Source organism: Rhineura floridana, chromosome 5 (assembly GCF_030035675.1).
Source record: "Rhineura floridana isolate rRhiFlo1 chromosome 5, rRhiFlo1.hap2, whole genome shotgun sequence".
NCBI classification, from domain to species: Eukaryota; Metazoa; Chordata; class Lepidosauria; order Squamata; family Rhineuridae; genus Rhineura; species Rhineura floridana.
Genome location: NC_084484.1, coordinates 143,200,890 through 143,215,195, shown reverse-complemented (window position 1 = coordinate 143,215,195; position 14,306 = coordinate 143,200,890). Strand labels below are relative to the sequence as shown.

The 14,306-nt window shown below is 39.9% G+C and overlaps 1 protein-coding gene across 19 annotated transcripts in view; it reads left to right on the top strand.

The window, feature by feature from the left end:
* Window positions 1-14,306, top strand: part of ZBTB20 (zinc finger and BTB domain containing 20) — a 798,165-nt gene that overhangs the window by 397,996 nt on the left and 385,863 nt on the right. The window contains exon 7 of one of the 19 annotated variants that reach the window (XM_061628366.1): window positions 7,481-7,579. The exons of the other annotated variants lie outside the window; for them this stretch is intronic. The gene's annotated coding sequence lies outside the window, so the exon portion shown is untranslated. The remainder of the gene's footprint in view (window positions 1-7,480; window positions 7,580-14,306) is intronic. 19 annotated transcript variants of the gene reach the window in all.

Genomic DNA, 14,306 nt, shown 5'->3' with positions numbered 1-14,306 from the left:
GCCCGGGGCAAAAGCATAGTTGCCCCCCCACATTCTCTCTCTCTCTCTCTCTCTCTATATATATATATAGAGAGAGAGAGAGAGAGAGAGAGAGAGATTTTATTTACGAATATATATTTAATTATAATATTTAATTTACATATGAGGCTAACAACCTATTAAATACAAATATGATTACCTTCACTTCAGGGAATAAGCCTCTAGTCAACCTGTTCCATATCCATTTCGCCACCTGTGTGCCTGCCTTTTTAACATGAAACAAAACTTTTGGGATCTGCATAACTGACAAAGCTTTATTTTACTTTTTGGAATATTGGGTCGGTTTTAATATCATTTCGGAATCCTAATGAAGGGTGCATTTTGAAGGAACACATTAATTATGCAATCTAATTCAACATATGAGGCTTTTCCCGACTTGGTGATGGGGAAAGACTTCCCTGTTGAAGTTTTGCCTGCTACAGAGTTTGTTGTTGTTGCCTGGCTGCCTACTTGCTCTCCCCCTCCCTGTGAGACTCACCGGGCAGCTCTGCCCCACGGAACTGTGGCGGGCTGCTAAAAGGAAAACATTGTGGGCAGTATCATTGCTTTTCAGGGTTTCCCCCACCTTTTTATTCTCCAGCACGCACATGTAGACTCCCACTCAAATTTAAACTAAAGCTGTCTCTGGCCACATCCACAGCAGGCCTTTATTTCACTTTGGACAGTCATGGCTTCTCTCAAAGAATGCTGGGAAGTGTAGTTAGTGAAGGGTGCTGAGAGTTGCTAGGAGACACCCTGTTCCCCTCACAGAGCTTCAGTCAGAGTAGCTGACTGTTAAACCACTCTGGCCAGTGAAGCTCTGTCAGGGGAATAGGAGTCTCCTCTCAGCACCCTTCACAAACTACACTTCCCAGGATTCTTTGGAGGAAGCCATGACTGTCTCAAGTGAAATCAAAGTCTGGTGTAGGTGTGGCTCCCTGATTAGGCAAGTGAAGCAGCTGTGAGTCTGGCTTTTAGAACACTGACAGTTGGTTCTTGCTGAGCATGCCCGACATTATAATTCAGTTCAATGCAAAATTTATTAAATTAATTAAAAATCAGCCAGACATTTTTAAAACCTTTAAACTGCAGAAGATGAAGGTCAGAGTATGGGGCAATGTCAGTAATTGGATTCCAGGTACTCTGTGAACATGGCTGATTTTTAATGAATTTCAACAGATTATGAGAACTCTGACAGAAAAAAGTCCAAAAGGGCTCTGGGGTTTTTTCCTCTCCTTTTAGACTTTGAACTCTCTATTCTCTCTGACTGTTCTGTGTATCACCATGAAAATTGAGAAGGTTGTTAAGCAAGCATTTCTGAGTTCAAGACTATAAGTTTTGTAAGGTTTTTTTTTTTAAATGAGCTTATGGGAAGTATCAGAATGGCATGGGGGGTGTTTTCAATTTAATATTGCGGAATGTGAAAAATCCACGCTGGCTATAGTATACAGCCACTCTTGTGGCTGTATAAATTTCTGCAGATACTACAACACAATTCCCCTCCCCACAAAAGTGATAGAGATATGTAAGATTATGCATAATTTGGAGAAAGTGAATAGTAAGATGTTTTTCTCCCTCTTTCATAATACTAGAACACAGGCCATCCAGTGAATATTCAAGACAAAATAAAGAGAGCACTTCTTCACTCAGCTATGAAATTTGCTCCACAAGATATAGCTGTGGCCACCAAGCTTGATGGTGTTTAAAAAGCATTAAACAAATCCATGGAGGATAGAGCTATCAATGGCTACTAGCCATGATAGCTATGCTCTAACTCCACTGACAGAGGAAGTCAGGGCTGTGGAGTCAGTATGTCAAACCTTCGACTCTGACTCCTCTATTTTTCTACTGTCCGACTCAGACTCTGACTCCTTCATAAATGGCAAATGTATATTAATTTTTCTACTGTCTGACTCCAACTCTGACTCCTTCATAAATGGCAACTGTATATTAATGTATTAATATTAATAAATTAATATTATTAATATTAAAATATTAATTTTATTTTGAAGTTGGAGTCAGTGCATTTCTACCAACTCTGACTCCACCCAGAATTGCTTCTGACTCCATGACTCCGACTCCACAGCCCTGGAGGCAGTATATACTCTGTTGGGAATCATGTGGAGAGAGTGCTATTGGATTGAAGTTCTACTTGTGAACATCCCAATGTTATCTTGTTAGCCAGTGTGAGAACAGGATGCAGGACTATATGGGTCTTTGGCATGATCCAGCAGGGCTGTTCCTATGTTCTTATGATTAACTGAGCATCAGTGCAGTGTATTAGTTAGAGTGCTAGACTCTGGGAAAATCAGATTCAGATTCCCACTCAACAATGTAGCACACAGAGTGACATTTGACCAGTTAGTCTTCCTCAGCCTAACCCATGCTCCAGAGGTGAGAGGATTAAGTGAGGTAACCCATATCTGTGAATGCCACTGTGAATTCAGTAGAGAAAGGGAGGAATAGAAATGTGAATGACTGTCAAACTACAATAAGTTTATAATTGATAAAAATGTCAGAATATCAAGTTTGAAGTGTCTGTGTATGTAGCCGCTCATATTTATTGCCCTTTCTTGTACAATGAAGGATGTTAATAATTTTTTTAAAAATGTGATGTGATGTGAAAGCTTTAAAGCATCCTCCAACCAAGCCCCAACAATGTGATACGTTATGTCCATTTCAACAAGGGTAAATAAATCCTGTCTGTGATTAAACCTTTAGGAATGTGAAAAGGTGCAGTATCTTTGTCAGAGGAGAGAGGTATGATAAGATTAATTGAAAGAGAAATTACAAGGTGCAATTGCTTTATGCTGTGCCTTTCATGTGATGCTGTCAATTTTTCTACTTTGATAAGAAATGCTGAGCATGTGGTGCCACTACCAGGCATTCCCAGGGGTTGGAAGTCTGGTGGATTGGGTGCAGGTATGAATTTGAGGAGTAGCAGGCAAGAATTGAAGAGAAGAAGGTAGAGAAAATAAAGAGGAAGCAGCTTCCAGAAAAGTAGCCACAGAAGTCTGTTTTAGCAAAATAGACAGAATGCTAAAGTGCCTTAAAGAGTAACAAACTTAATCATGGCAGTATGCAAGAGCCTACTTCATCAGATTACTATAGACATACACAGGTCTAAGGTGCAGAGGTGACTATAAAGCAATGCAAGGTGTGTTTTTTTAAGCAACATATCTTGAAATTGCAGGTTCTTGTTATGTGCCTTCAAGTTGTTTTTCACTTATTGCGAACCTATGAATCAGTGACCCACAATAGCATCTGTTAGAAACCACTGTGTTCAGACCTTGTAAGTTCAGGTCTGTGGCTTCTTTTATGGAATCAATCCATCTCTTGTTTGGTCTTCCTCTTTTTTTACCCCCTTCTGTTTTTCCCAGCATTATTGTCTTTTCTAGTGAATCATGTCTTCTCGTTATGTGTCCAAAGTATGGTAACCTCAGTTTCATCATTTTAGCTTCTAGTGAAAGTTCTGGTTAGTTTGTTCTAACACCCAATTATTTGACTTTTTCGCAGTCCATGGTATTCTCAAATCTCTCCTCCAATACCACATTTCACATGAGTTGATTTTTCTCTTACCTGCTTTTTTCACTTTCCAACTTTCACATCCATACATAGAGATCAGGAATACCATGGTCTGAATGATCCTGACTTTAGTGTTCAGTGATACATCTTTGCATTTGAGGACCTTTTCTAGTTCTCTCATAGCTGCCCTCCCCAGTCCTAGCCTTCTTCTGATTTCTTGACTATTGTCTCCATTTTAGTTAATGACTGTGCCAAGGTATTGAAGGTATTGATAATCCTTGACAAGTTCAATGCCCTCATTGTCAACTTTAAAGTTACATAAATCTTCTGTTGTCATCAATCAATCAATATTTATTTCGGTCACTGACCAGCCAGTCTGCTGTCATCAGTTTAGTCTTCTTGACATTCAGCTGTAGACCTGCTTTTGTGCAGTTATTTAAATTGTATTTTGGCATTATGATTGCTTTGTTGCTCTTCTTTAGCTTTACTCTGATTTTCGGTATTACCAGTTTATGATCTGTACCGCAGTCTGCTCCTGATCTTATTTTTGCAGAAAGCCTGGAACTTCTCCATCTTCTGCTATTGTTGAGCCCAGGGGTGATGGACCCAGCGTCCTTCCCGAGGAAGGAGGGGGAAGGCATGAGTTTCAGAAGCCTCAGCCATTAGGGAGCATGGATGATCCAGCTGTTGTTGAGTCTAACCCCGACCTTGGGGAAGAGAGCGAGTCGCCTGCCCCACCAGTTCCCATGACTGGTCCTGCCTCTCAGTGGGGCAGCGCTCAGCCCCCCAGCACTCCCATGGGACTTTTGGGGGATGTTCCTGAGAGAGCAGTATCTTAGAAACGCCCGACGCTTCCCCGCCCTCCGTTCTCCCGCCTGCCGATCAGGAACCTGTGCTTTCCGATGAGCCTTCGGAGGCTAGCCCCCCCTCACTGTGCTCACGACGTCAGGAGAAGCAGACCGGGCAGAAGGGGGCGTGTGTGCGACGGAGTGAGAGGTTACGCCCCAAGACCTCTCCTATCTGAGGCTACCGCGCCCGGAAGTGGGCGCTGAGTCAACTTTCTTCACAAGTTGCAGAGCATGTCTAGAGTGCAGTTAGGGATTGTAGTGAGTTAGCATAGGGGCTTCTATGAGGCACACAGCCTTTGATGTATCCATTACTTTAATAAAAAAAGAATTGATTGCACCTTTGTCTCCGACTGGTGGTTCTCGCTCTGAACTGGACAGCTATCAATTATATAATCTTCCTGTACTTCTGTGTGAAATCTCTCAAATTCGTCTTCTCTGTTTGCCGTTGGAGCGTAGACTTGGATGTTGGTTATGTTAGTTGGTTTCTCATTGATATCACGCGCTCAGACCTTGCGTTATAGCTTCTAATTGTTTTTGTTACATCACTGCTCACATTTCTTCTTAATTTCTCATTTCCTGCATAAAATATTTTGTAGTTGTCCCATTTCTGTCCATTTTAATTCACTCACACCAAATATTGTAATGGTACTGTGTTCCATTTCTAGCTTGACAATTTCTAACTTTCCCTGGTTCATGCTTCTCACATTCCATGTTCCTATTGTGTATGTGGTAAACTCCGGACTCTCCTTTTGCATCTGTACACATCAGCCTCTGGGCTTCCTTTCAACTTTGACCCAGTGGCGTCTAGTCACAGCGCTACTCGTACTTTTCTATTGTTCTTCCCCAGTAGCTGGCTGAGTGCCATCTGACCTGGGGGGTTTCATCTTCCAGAACTATCTCGTGTTGCATTTTGGTTACTCTGTTCATAGGGTTTTCATGGTAAGAGGTATTCAGAGGTGGTTTACCATTGCCTTCCTGTGAGTCTGGATGCATCTTAGTCTGGTGTCTCAGCTTTGACCATTCTGCCTTGGGTGCCCCTGCCAGGAGTCTAGCCTCTTGGTCTAGACTCCTGACAGCATTGCTCTCAGCTTCTTTGAAATCCCCTCACCACGTTAATGTATGCTTCCTAGATGTGGAAATTGCAGGTTATCCAATATTATTCAGTCAACTGAAGTTAGAAAGGTTCAGTTGCTGCTGCTATTATTATTATTATTATTGTTATTATTAATGTATTTTAAGACCTGTTTTTATGATATTTTAGAGTGTTTTAGTGCTTGTTTGCTGCCCTGGGCTCCTGCTGGGAGGAAGGGCGGGATACAAATTGAATAAATAAATAAATAAATAAAATATTATGAATGTTTACATTTAGCTTTTCATTAGAAAAGTTTGCAAAGTGGTTTACAAAGTAAATCAAACATCAACATTAAATGTGAAAAGATACTGAAGTGATGCAAATGTAACATTTTGGGAGCCTCTTAACTGATCTTAAGAAATCCCCACACATTACACTTGTACTAGCCTTGTATCTTTTGGTTTTAAGCAGTACTGTGATTGGTTGTTAACCACAGTCAAAGAATTAGGAGGTGGGATCACAGATTCTGTCTTAGCCTCTGCCACTCCCTTCTCTGGAGTAAATTCTAGCCTAGACTGAATTTTTCATTATAGAAAACTGGGTTGAAGAAGTTTATTGGCTAATAGTTATCTAAGGGTTTAACTACAGATAACAGATTCATGGTCTATTCTTGTTATTATTGTTAGGAGAAGACTCGATGCCCTGGTAGGCTGTTTCCAACTCTACTATTCTATGATTCTGTCCAGAGCTTGGAAAAGTTACTTTTTTGAACTACAACTCCCATCAGCCCCAGCCAGCATGGCCATTGGATTGGGCTGATGGGAGTTGTAGTTCAAAAAAAGTAACTTTTCCAAGCTCTGATTCTGTCACCCACAGTTTCTAACACAGGACATCAGCAGAGGCAGTGATTATACTCCCTTATATCCCAAAGTCCTGAGCACATAAAAAAGTTTCAGATTGTGCCTGTGGAGCAGCCCAATTTTACCTAGGAAGAGTCAGAATCTTACATCTGGTTCTAGTTCCATTGTTGACCCCGTTACCTTGCTTTGTTGCATGAGATATCCTATGTAAATTACATTGGAATACAAACTTCAGCTGAAATACTATGTCTTTTCTCTTGGATGGCTTTACATTTTGGCTGATTTTAAGAACAATTTTGCAATTTCTTGCTCCATCCTTATTTTTGGTTACATTGATATGTTGTCAGAAGGGATGCCTTTTGACCAGCAAGTCTAATTACTTTGGCTTTAATATGCTCCTTATCCTTAATAAGCAGAATAAAATGTCCCTGTTCTTATCTTAGTTTGTCAAGGCAACTCTTCAAAGACTTGGCTTTTAATGTTTTATGGTTTCTCCCTTGATTGCTCCAAGGTTCTGAGTAAATCACTAATCAGTTAAATAGTTCACATAACAGACCCCCCAAAATGTAGGTTGTTAATTATTTTTTCAGTACAATAGCAATTTAATGTACCTCAACAGAGCATTTTGGTAATACCTGAAATAGCTTTGGACCTACTTTAGAACTCTAACAATTATTTTTGCTTACATAGCACCAGGCTTTTGAGGATATTGATGCACTTTGAAGTCACTAATGGATAAAGCTTTATGTACATCCTGGGGAGGTACTTAAGTAGTGTTAGTATCACTTGCAGGTAAGGAAACTGGTGCATGGAGAGGACAAGTGACTTTTCCAACATCTTGCAGTGTATTAATAGTACTGCTGGGAAATCAAATATTACTAGGGCTGTTAGGGGAATGAAACAAAATCTGTGATATACACCCAGTTCTCACCAATAGCAGATGAGGTGGCAAAGCTTTGTCTCATCTGTACCACTTCTGACTGGAGGTGGGAGCTCACCGGATGGAATACTGCCACAGAAAAAAGATCCATATAGTTAAGGTTGGTTCTCACATAACATTCCTCCAAACCATGGTTTGCAAGTCTGGTATGAAGGGAAAGCACAAACCATAGGTTGCTTGTTCAGCTGTAACAGTATACTATATCTCCACTAAACAGGAAGTAACTAATAGATTCTGAGTGCATAAGGGAGAGGAAGAGACGGCACAAGCTCAAGACATATTCCTGGAAATTTGAGAATGTTACATGTGGATCTAGGTAAGAGTTCTTCTCTCACCCATCTAGCTTTTTGCATGTAAGGAATTTTACCTACTTTTCCCTGTATATTTTACCAAAATAGATAGGTTCCTGATGGCTTCCAGCATGGGGGCGGGAGGGATTGGGAAGGTTAGTTGTGCATCATAGATGCCTCACATTTAGTAATTATCTAGTGTAAGTTGTTAGTTCACATATACCAACAGTGTTCATGTGTTGCCCTGATGCTTACAGAATATATTAGTTTTTTTCAGTTAAGGAAAGGCAGACTCTTCCAGGAAATATTTCTAATTACCTTCCTTTTTGTATGAATCTGTCCATTTTGTGGATGAGAGTTTCAGCATTTGAGATGTACTGTTTCTCCATCTTAAGGGAAGGCACCTAAAGGTAAACTGCCATCAGCATTTTAATTTTACTTGAATGTAATATTGGCTTTGTGGCTAATGTGGTGTAGTCTTAATGGATTAGCTCCTAAAAGCTGCAGACAATATGTAGTGTATTTAGCATATGCAGACAAAGGACAAAGGGATCAATATTTATTCAGTTGCATTGAAATCCAGAGACAAGAGACAGCTATAGATGTAGGCCATAGTGCACAAACTATTTCCTCAGCAGTTCTGTGTTACTAACTGTGAATGTTATGACCAGTTTGTGAACTCTTGCTGAATGCTGTGTATATGTCTGTAGTCTCAAAAGACTCATGTCAGAAAGAAATTCCACAAAGAAAATTAATTACACCTTGCTTTTCAGCAGATGAGTCTATAAGCTGCTACTAAAAATAATCAAGGCTAAATTGTGAATAGCCTGGAGTGGGTGTTCAGTGAAGGAGAAAGACCAAGAAACCCCCCCCTGCTTTTTTGCTGCAGCCTCGGTTTTACTGACATCACAGATTTTCATCCCCCCCTTTTTTTAAATCATAATCAGCAAACCTCTGTGTTTTGGGGTGTTTGTGTATATTATAGGGGCCAACAGTTTGGGTGTAACAGAATGTAGAGAAGACCATTACTTTCTAGAGCTATCTTTGTGCTCTGGGAATAATAGAGGGCAAAGGACATAAAAATGTAGTAGGAAAACAAGGTAGAGATAAACAGCATGCAGGGGCAGGAGAAGGAAGATGAGGATTCCTGGGTGATTTATATGACTAAAAAGGCAATTTCTCTAGTATGTTTGAAACAGCACCCACTGGATGGGGCAAGGATTAGCTGTGCAACAGGGCCTTTTCACTTGTGGCACCCAAGCTGTGGAATTCCTTACCCCAGAGGCTTCTTCAACCCTTCTATGATTTTAATATCTGGTTTCTGGGTTACAGCTTTTTTCCCCCTGTTGAATCTTTGTCTGACAACTCTGTATTGTTTTAGGTTATGGTGATAGGCTGAAAGGTAGTATATAAACTTCTAAATAAATACAACAAATAAAATGAATGGATTTGGCAAGGCAAACTAGATAGTATGTTTGTAAAAACAGAATGGGAGATGTAGCAAAAGAGGACCCATTTAACTCAACAAGACTTAGAGGTAGTGAGATGGATTAGGAGTTGACTGGTATATAAAACATTACTATTTTATATAAAGCATCAGAGTATCTACCGCTGTCTAAGCTTTTATGGAATCAGGATTGCTTAGAAGCAAGAGCTAAGAGTCAGTCTAGGCATGACAGTAGCAGATTGAATTTGGGTCCTACCAAAATTATAGATATTGGGGAGGGGTGATTGAAAACATAGTGCATGCAAGGAGAAGATGAAAACTAAACTCTCCCCTGTTTGTGCTTTTTGCCACCAAATGCAGATCATGGCACATGATGCAGCAACACTCCAGCAGCTAAACAGGTCTGGAGCTGCTCAGTGCCTGGATGGGGGACTGCCCGGGAGACCTAGTTCCAACTGAAAATGGGCACTATAAAAATTAAATAATTTTATTTCATCTGTTCTGCTCCTGGTCAACATTATTTCCAGCTTCATAGCCCCACCAGGAAAACAATAAGAGGGGTGCATAGTTAAGGGCAAACAGTATGGGTAGATGGAGGGTTCAGCTCTTGTCTCCTATTGATCTATGCTGCATCTGTAATAATAATAATAATAATAATAATAATTAATTTGTTAGTCGTCTATCTGGCAATTAGCCACTCTAGGCGACGTACATTAAAATGAGATAAAATACAAAAATTTCAAATGCAATCACATAATAACAATAAATAAAATATTGGACAGTCATCGATACATATAAAAACGGTTATATTAGCAGCATACGACAGATGACAAATCATGGAGATTTACCCGTCCCAAGGACCTCATAGGCCTGTTGGAATAACCACGTCTTCAGGGCCTTGCGGAATACGTCTAGGGAAGGGGCATGTCGGAGATCACATGGGAGGGAGTTCCAGAGAGTGGGGGCCACCACAGAAAAGGCTCTCTCCCTAGTACCCACCAACCTAACTGTTAACCTAACCTAATAAAGCAGTAGATGCAAATTCATGTTTTACACATCTTTTACTTACTTTATGTATATATTTATTTATACAATTTATATCCCTCCCTTCATCTTAAAAATGATATCAGGGCAGGTAACAACATACAAAGTAAAAAAAGAATACTAAAAACAAACACATAAAATGTGTTTTCTGACACAAACATTCATTCCTCCTGGAGAGAGCCTATGTCTCCTAACATATGGATGGCAATGTGTTAGGTGTGTGCATCCAGATCCTGTTACAAATAACACCAATGTGTGAAGCAGCCTTTAGTGGCTTGTCAGGGGGTACTATGCATACAGAGTATGCGTGTCTTACCATCTCTTTCACAAACATTAATTCTCTTTCCATTATCCCATTGCCATTTTCTTAGAAAGACTGAAATTGTATGTGCACATTTCAGTAGAAATTTTATAAATCTTTGGATGCATACATACTTGTTTTTCTTTTGAAAAGCAAGCTCTGCTGCCTTTGCTCCTTTAATGACACATGTGCCTGGCTGTTAATTCATTTATGTTGATTTTTGTTCATCTCCCTTCTTCAGGCATACTATTGGCTTTTGGAAAAACAAAACAAAAACTTAGGTCTCTGGCACGTTTATCTGATTAAACATTTATTCAATACATTTTTTTAAAAAGCCAATTGAATAAAAAAATGAAGCATTGCTCAGATCAGAGAGGGGGCTCTGTGAATCAGCACAAGGGGCAGGCAATCAGCACTCTTCAAAGTCATGCTCTGCTGGAAACAGGAAGAATTGGTTGCTCTTGAACATTCTCTTGCAACCCTTAACCCTTTTTTAAGGTTGTTTTTTTTATTGTTTTTAATGCTGTTTTGTATTAATGTATTTTAAGATCTGTTTTTATGAAGTTTTAAAGTTTTTTGGTGCTTTGTTTGCCGCCCTGGGCTCCTGCTGGAAGGAAGGGCGGGATACAAAATAAATAAATAAATGGATGGATGGATGGATGGATGGATGGATGTGCTTTTGTCCAAAAAGGGGCAAGTGCAGATCCACAGTGGCCTCACCATGTTTACGTCTGTGTATATCTGTTGATAGTGATGGGAGAGAAATTTGATTCATTTCACAAATGGAATGCAAATTGTAATAAATAAAATACAGGATAAGAAATAAAAGAAGCAATAAAAATACAATTAAAAATCATACAGATTCAAGCACAGTGCATTACAATAGCTACAACAGGCAGAAAAGTCATGAAGTGGTCCACCAAGACCATCAGCAATGGTCTGTGGGGAAAACTTTGGGAGCTACCATCATAAACAAAGGGGCAACTTTATTATGACATCTGAATGCAGCCACTGTGGAGCTAAACATTTGCATTTTTTACCTTGCCTTCTTCCCAGATCTGTAGAGTAGTGTAATATGCATATATGTGTAATACACATTATAAATGTCACAGTGCAGTATTATAACAGGATTATTTTGGGATAATAGTCGACTGGTAATTCCTGCCTTTTATGTTGAAAGAAATGAGGACACTGGATGGAAATTGTGCTCAAGCTCATCTTTGTAGCAAAAGAGGTTACAGTGAAGTGTCTTCACTGTGTGCTAAGGCTATCCATGAGATAAGGGAATCAGACCTCACGAGGATATGCTAAATTCTTTTGTAAACTGGTCCTGATAGCTTTGGATTTTTTTCAGTCACTGCAGCGACATCGTTGCCTGAGCTTTACTTCTAAATTATTTGCTCCAAGTTCCTTCTTTTGCTCTGCCTTCCAAGCTGCCTTTAGTAATAGAGAGCCTTGCCTTTCAGCATACTAGCAACACCTATTTTGTATATCCCAAAACAGAAGACACATACAAATGTGGTAGCTTCAGCATGTACATCTGATACCTAAATAAGGCAGATAGCAAGATACTAATTAGAACAAATCCACACAAACTTTGGTGTATAAGGAAAAACACAGTGTCAGCTGCAGTAAACGTTCAGTTAACCTTCTAAATATAATTTGGAACCCCAATATGAAGTCACTCATGGTTTACAAAACACCTGTGTATCATGCATTGAGTGATCTTTGGGATTAAAGTAAGCAGGACTTGCTTTAATCCCAAAGAAGCTATTCATTCTATAAATTATTCCTCCAAGACATAATCTGTTTTTGTTTGTATATATGTATTTATTTATTACAATTTGCAACCCACCCTTCACCATAAGGTCCCAGGATGGGGTTCAACAATTTAAAAGAACAATTACAAAAAAAAATCAGTGAAAACATTAATAAATGCTGTAATTAAAACATTCTAGTCAGCATACACACCTAGACGGTTTTTCTAGTAATAACCTGTTATTTACTTTGATGCCTCTTTGCTTTCCCCCCTTTTGTTTCGAAATCAAGCTCACCATTTTGATCAATAGCTACAGTGTTTCTTCTTTATGGCTGGAATTTATATTCACATTAATTTCTTTGTGTTGTTTTGTTTTGGTCCCACCCCCCACTTCTAACCTATTTGAAATTCACCATCTACTTTTCTTTAGGGGACTACTGGGGATGCCCTCTAGATTAGTTCTACCAATGTTCTTATCTGTCTGCTTGCCCAAATACAAACATAAAATTGTCAGCATATCTCTAATTAGACATAAAGAGAGATAAGACTCTTTTCCTTGCATTGTTCCTAAACATGCCTTTTCTGCTTTGGGCAGCTGGGTCAAAAAGGCAAAAAAAAGTGAAGGAAGAAAAAAAAACAGACTTTTTTTTTTTCCAATTAATTTTTATTCCAATTTTCAAAACCAAAACAATACAAAAAGAAAACAACACAAATCAATAACTAGTACAATAGTATTGTACTAGACTTTTGCTCATAAAAGGTTCTGGACCATGTAACTACAGTCTAATCTAGGAGTGGGGAACGTTTAGCTCTCCATATGTTCCTGAATTACAACACATGTCAGTCCCAGCAAGCATGGTCAATGGCCAGGGATAATGGGAGTTATGGTTCAGCAACATCTGGGAAGCCAAAGGTTCCCCACACCTAGACTTGTCCATACTGTGTAAACCTGTGCACTTCAGACTGCTGGTGGGGGCATACATGAATGAATGCTCCTGCACGCAAAAAACAAATTCACTGCATGTAGCAAAGTAGCATGACATGGAAAGGGCTAGGCTTGAACTTTCCCCTCTGACAATGTTCAGGCATTCTAGTCCTAATGTGATGGAGGGAGAGACGTGATGTTTTTGCTAGCCCCATCCCATCTATTGTATCACCTTTGCTGGCTACACTGCCCTTGGAAAGCAAAGATACACAGCTGGCAGCTTGATCTATGTGTGGAGGTTCCTTGTGATTTAGAATACTGGTTGCACAGTGTGCATGCAGGGATCCTTTATGCGTAGAGCACATTTGCGCATGCACACACCACACACACACACACACACACGATTCCTTGCTAGTAATATGTAACCAAGAGAGCGAGTGGGATGTAGTGGTTAGAGTGTTGGACTATGACCTGGGAGACCAGGGTTTGAATCCTCACACAGCCACGAAGCTCACTGGGTGACCCTGGGCCAGTCACTGCCTCTCAGCCTTAGAGGAAGGCAATGGTAAACCACCTCTGAATACTGCTTACCATGAAAACCCTATTCATAGGGTTGCCATAAGTCGGGATCAACTTGAAGGCAGTCCAGTATGTAACCTGAAATGCCTGATGAGGGCACTAGTGTTTTGCATACAAGTATTTATTTGTTGTATGGAGGAACATTCAGTTATGCAGTTCTGAAGTCATTCCACTTGCTTTGTCAGGGCTAACCCACATGGCTCCTGTCACATGTTCTCTTAATGTGTAGTATGTGTCATCTGAGCCTTCCCTCCTTTGATGAGTAGCAGCTTAATGTGTTAAATAACCCTAATGAAAAGGCCACTTGAAATATCACAAGATATTGCAGTCAGCGAGTGATGAAAATCAAGTCTTAAACTAGTTTTCGTAAGCTGCCATGAGAGGGCTTTGCCCTGAAAGGTGACATTTAAATTCCTTAAATGAATAATAAAATAAATAAATCAGAATCATAGAGTTGGAAGGGGTCAAGGCCATCAAGTCCAACCCCCTGCTCAATGCAGGAATCCAAATTAAAGCATACCTGAACAGGTGGCTGTCCCTTCTTCAATGCTTCCAGTGTTGGAGAGCCCACCACCTCCCTAGGTAATTGGTTCCATTGTTGTACCACTCTAACAGTTAGGAGGTTTTTCCTGATGTTCAGTCAAAATCTGGCTTCCTGCAACTTGAGCCCATTATTCCATGTTCTGCACACTCCAGCT